The sequence below is a fragment of the Monopterus albus genome, unplaced genomic scaffold (genome assembly GCF_001952655.1).
Source record: "Monopterus albus unplaced genomic scaffold, M_albus_1.0 scaffold145.1, whole genome shotgun sequence".
NCBI lineage: Eukaryota > Metazoa > Chordata > Actinopteri > Synbranchiformes > Synbranchidae > Monopterus > Monopterus albus.
The window spans coordinates 318,778-324,818 of record NW_018128025.1 but is presented as its reverse complement, the minus strand read 5'-3'; positions in this window follow the sequence as shown (position 1 = coordinate 324,818).

Sequence of the window (6,041 nt, the reverse complement as noted above, 5' to 3'; positions counted from 1 at the left end):
GAGTCGGAACGTAGATTGACCAGTAAATCGAGAGCTTCGCCTTACAGCTCAGCTCCTTCTTCACCACGACGGGCCGGTACATCGACCGCATTACTGCAGAAGCTGCACTGATCCGCCTGTCAATCTCCCGTGCCATCCTTCCCTTACTAGTGAACAAGACCCCAAGATACTTGAACTCCTCCACTTGAGGCAGGATACATGGATTATTGTAGTTTCTTAATATTGTTAGCCTTATTGTATATTCTGTATCATATTTCAGGACTGTGTTATGTTGGTGACTATTTCGTCATTCTTTTACAATTATTTGTTCGGAAAAGTTTGTTACCACAAGCTATTATTCAATGATATTTTGTCTTATAAATGCCTTAAAAATTGATTTTATATTCTGTGGATTTACAGTGGTGTGAAAAAGTATTTGCCCCCTTACTGATTTCTTATCTTTTTGCATGTTTGTCACACTGTAATGTTTCAGATCGTCAAACAAATTTATATATTAGTCAAAGATAACACAAGTAAACACATCATGCAGTTTTTAAATGAAGGTTTTTATTATTAAGGGAAAACAAAATCCAAAACTACAAAACCCTGTGTGAATAAGTGTTTGCCCCCTAAACCTAATAACTGGTTGGGCCACCCTTAGCAGCAACAACTGCAATCAAGCGTTTTCGATAACTTGCCATGAGTCTTCCACAGCGCTGTGGAAGACTCATGGCAAGTTATCGAAAACGCTTGATTGCAGTTGTTGCTGCTAAGGGTGGCCCAACCAGTTATTAGGTTTAGGGGGCAAACACTTATTCACACAGGGTTTTGTAGTTTTGGATTTTGTTTTCCCTTAATAATAAAAACCTTCATTTAAAAACTGCATGATGTGTTTACTTGTGTTATCTTTGACTAATATATAAATTTGTTTGACGATCTGAAACATTACAGTGTGACAAACATGCAAAAAGATAAGAAATCAGTAAGGGGGCAAATACTTTTTCACACCACTGTAGTTCGAACATTTAACTTCAGGTGTGCAAGCAGGGATTGTCTGTGTCTTCCTAAAGACTTTGCAAGACAATGAACAAAATGACTGTTGTGGGGCTGAACTCTGTGACCCTGTTATCAGAAAGTTTACTCACAAGGCCAATCTGTCACTCTTTTTTGTGGGACCCTTTCCTTATCAACTTCAGACTCAATATGCATGTATTTCTATACTGAGCAAAGACAGCAACACTGGCTGTGAGGCAATATATGATCACCAGATAATGGCTCTGCATTGTGCCTCATTTTGTATGTCTACATGAATTAGTTCATCTTGAAGAAGTCATTTGCTCTTTGCAAACACGGTAAATTCATCTTTTCTAGGTGCTGTCTCCGCCATGTTATGGAACTGTGACAAACCAGCAAGATGCTCCCACTGCTTTGTATTGGTGCACTGAATGTATGAGCTCATATTGAGTAGATTACTGGCTTAAAGGGTGTTTCACTGTTAAGTTTCCAAAGAGATCAAATTGTATTTTCCATAATTAATTCCCTATGTGCCTCACTTGAGTTATGCCTTTAAAAATCAGAATTGAACTTTGCTAATAAAGTTTAAAGGTTGCTCATTGATGTAGCTGTGTGAGAAATGGATGGAGAGAATACAAAGTGATTAAAATGGATGGCGAAAGTGAGATGTGGTTTTAGACATTGTTTTAACATGGCTTGCTTTACAAACACTGACTCTGCTCAGTGGTAACACCTAGCACTGACTGGTAAATATTAGGATAGAGCTAGGAAAAAATAAGAGTATAAAGGGGAAAATGAAACAATACATGGCACAGTATCTGAGGGGTTTCTCACTGAGCTTTCACCATAGTTTATCCCAGACTAGTGTCCAGGGTGCTGCTGAGTATTATACTGGTCTCAGAGAACAGGGTTGTGGCCTGGCTCATGCCTGAAGGGCACCATTAAGCACAGAGCAAGGTTTAGGGAGACCTTGGAAAGTCAAAGCTGATATTAGAAGCAATATACAGTAAGCTTTCATCTATAACACAACAAGGGAAGCAGAGGAGAAAAGTGACACAATCCAGAACAACCTTTCACCACTTACCTTAGTGTTCTTAGGTACTGTGAATATCAAACCATTAGCAGGCATGAGCAATAAGTAAAGTATTCACAGTGCCAATTAATAAAAAGGAGGCCAGTGTAAATGTTGTCTTGTGTAGGTGTCTCTTTTCATTGCTATAGCCTGCCAGCTACGGTTATACGGTAGCTGAGGTCATGTATATGGCAGGAATCATTTATGACAATATTAGATTACAGGCCAGATTCATCTCCTAAACTGGATTAGGTAATAAAAGAGCCAGCCGCCTCTGAGCCCCATGTGGATGTGCTTGGTCAGAGCCTGCCACACACATCAATGGGATACATAGAGTAGATACACTGTACACACCAGATCTCTACTGCCTTTCTCTGTTCCTGTTTCTCTACAACCATGTTTGTCATCTGGATAATTACCACCTGTCTCGGGGTGTTACCTTCTAATGCAGGCAAAGTGATGTGCCTGACGCATGCCTGCAATTTATTTGGGGGAATAAATGTGCTTTTATAACCAAAGTTGCATCTAAGCCCAAGAACTGGAAGAGCAAATACAGCAGCTATTCCTCTGTTATTGTTTAGTCAAATGCCTCTGAAAGCATAATGGGGGCTGGAAGTTTTATTCCTTTTTATTGAAAAGAATTTTAGCCTCCTTAAACCATGTTTTGAGTCAGATTTTTTTGTGTTTAACCATTGTTTTTGTAGTGGTTAAAAACAAACACGTTTCAAGTTAAAATGTAATATGCCAGAGAGTACAGGCCTTGGGGTGAGCTGAACAATGCTTGCATAATTTGGCAGGCTTTGACCTTTTTGTCCTGAGAAGGGCCTGTGTCCAGAAATAAGAACTTTAGGGAGGCAACCCCATCTCTTTCCTGTACATCTCAGGGTATTTCCTCTTAAAAGTGAAAACAAGAGGCTAAGTTCGGAAACTGATGTAAGACCCAAAAAGAGCTGTGAATAAAAAAAGAGCTAGATTAGTGGTGCAGTAGGATGCTGCTGCTGTGTGGAGTGAGTGTGCGTTCAGACCCAGGCGGGTGGGGGGAACGGACCCAACTCTGGACTCTGGACTGACTGTACTGTATGACCCAAAATGACCGACTCTTTGACAATTCTCTTATCTAATACTTTTATTTATTTCTCTGCAGGGATGGTGATTCTGTTTCCTATCTTTCAGACTACTGAATTGCCTTTCAAATTATAGAACTGCTCAGAATTATTGTAATAATAAATAGTCATTGGAATGGAATGATTTGCTTGAATGAATTTAGTTCACATCAGACCTCAACAACCACAGTTTATTCATTGTTTTCTTAACTTGACAGGGAAGGCTTGGTTGAAAAAGTAAGAATTTGCTTTGCTATTATTTTAAGCCTAAAACAAGTTTAGTATTTTACCTTTTTATATAGACATCCTCCATCACTTTTACAATTCACTGGCATCTAGCAGGCATCCATTTTAAGATGCAGTATATATGTAAGTGCAGAATGTCCTCTTTGCAGACAAAAGGAGTAGTAGGATGAGAGATTCAGTAGCATGCCTGTTCCAACTTTTTTGCCCTGCTTTTCAAGAGGCCTGCTTGGTCGCGCTATGTCTGACATTGAAATGTCAAAGCCATTTTCTCAAATTACAAGGACTGAGGATGTGTTTAGTGGCTATTTAACTGCGCAACACTCAATCATGTGGAGAAGGCTGCCAAAATCCCCTTGGCTGCTCTCTCACCATTGCACTTTACAATTATAAAAACTGTATGGTTGTTGTAACATCATACTACAGTAAGGCAGGATCTTGTACATTGGCAGCATTTTGGTAAAGCAATGTACCTTTTTTTACCCGCATATGGGTTTCAGGTGGACAATGTTTGTAGATATTTCTAAATTATAGTTTGACATCTTGGGAAATAGACTTATTGAAGTTTTTGTCTTAGATGAGAAGATGGATACCACTGTCAAGGGCGTATGTAAAATTTGACAATGTAGCCAGCAGCTGGTTACTTTTAGCTTAGCAAGACTGGCAACAGTGAAGCTAAGATAACCACCTACTGGCTCCAGATACATAATAACTGCACAGACATAAGAGTAGTGTCAATCTTCTCACCTCTCAGCAATAAAAGCATGTTAGCAAACTATATTTCCCTAAATTGTAAAACAATTTTTAACATGTCTGGTGCAATAAATTCAAAAGTGTTGACCCCCTCAGTGTTCAGTCAAGATAAGAACATCAGCTAAAATGTATAGATTTTTAAATTCAAGGCAGAGATTTGAAGGGATTATTCATGGATTAGAGTTACTCTGGGCAAAGATGTACAAGCTGATGCAGAGGGGCGATAGGGAGAAGCAGACCTTGAAGCCTCAGTGATTACACATATGCCTTCTTGTAAAGTGAAGGTCAAGATTATGGTAGGATAAAAGACTTAAGTGTATTTTGTTGAGTATTGTGGTAGTCAATATCTGATGTGAACTAAATTAATTCAGACAAATTATTCCAGTTCCAATGATCATTTATTATTACAATAATTCTGAGCAGTTCAATAATTTGAAAGGCTGTTCAATAGTCTGAAAGGTAGGGAATAGAATCACCATCTCTGCAGAGAACTAAATAAAAGTATTAAATAAGAGGACTGTCAAAGAATCAGTCAGAAATTTTGGTCACACAGACATGTCAGTCAAAGAGTCAAGTCAGTCCCCTCATGTCTCCCCTCTCGGCCGGCTCCTTGCTTGCCCCTGCTCCGTCCATCCTTCCAAACACACTCTCTATAGCACTACTCTTTTAACTAAGACACCCATGAGCAGCAACTATTCGCTTCCCATACACTCCCATCCTGTTGTTTAAGCCAGATTCACAGTTTTACATCAGCAGTACATCCCTTCTTCCAGGAATTGTTTGACATACCCAGTACATGACCCTCTAGGTTGCACTGACCCAGCAAGTCTCTCCCTTTCATGAACTTGAGGGTGAGCACATGAACATTTAAACAGTTCACACAAGGCTGAAGTTATGCCCAAGTTATGTAAGCATCTTTTAACTCACACTAAGGCCTAGCTACAAATGTACTGTCTGTGTGTAATCCACCCACTCTGATGGTACTCTATTACATAGTACATGTTAACCTGTAACTTGAACCACTACAGTATTGTGTGGGCAGGCATCTGGGCCACCTTGTCCCATTGTAGACATGGCCCAATTTACATATAACTCCTGATTCACTGTCCTAGCTGGTTAAGAAACAACTGGTTGATGTAGAATGTATTTGCACACAGCATGCATTGGAATCAGAATGTGAACAGATGTAGAAGAAATTCAGGGCCCATCTGACCACATAATGGGGCCCTCTTCCAGGTGTGTCATCAGTAAGAATTGCTAATTTTCAACTCATTGTTAATCAAACTGAACTGGATATTAGCTCTTGTAAGCAGCCAAATATACTTAGTATGAGCCAGATGATGCTGATACGCTTGATTCAATTAAAAGTGTAAATTGGAGACTAACAAGACTCTCAGCACTGTGGGATCGGAGGATAGGTAATTAGCTTTGTTGTCACAGTTGAGTTGAGATGGGACAGGGCTAGGATGAGCTAGGCTAGTGAAATAGATGAGTTTCCCATTCTGATCTTGCATCTGGGAGCCAACACATGGTCTAAAGTCAGCCAAATCAGGCTTCTCCTGCTCAAGGAAAATACGTTTTTGTGTACAGGTTTAAAATACATTGTTGTATTTTCAAGAAGTCTGAACACATACTTTTTGTTTTTTGAGAAACATCACATTTTATTGCGCAATTGAGTCATTCACTGTCATTTAAACATTACTACTGCTATTTTGAAGATTAAATCCATTTCTTCATAGAGAAAAACACACACAAAACCTTTAAAGGAATGGTTTGACATTTCCAATTAGATTAGAATACCACTCTTATATCTGTACAGTAAATATGTAGCCAGGTAGCTTAGCTTAGCATGTAAACAGAGTACCATTCAAACTTGT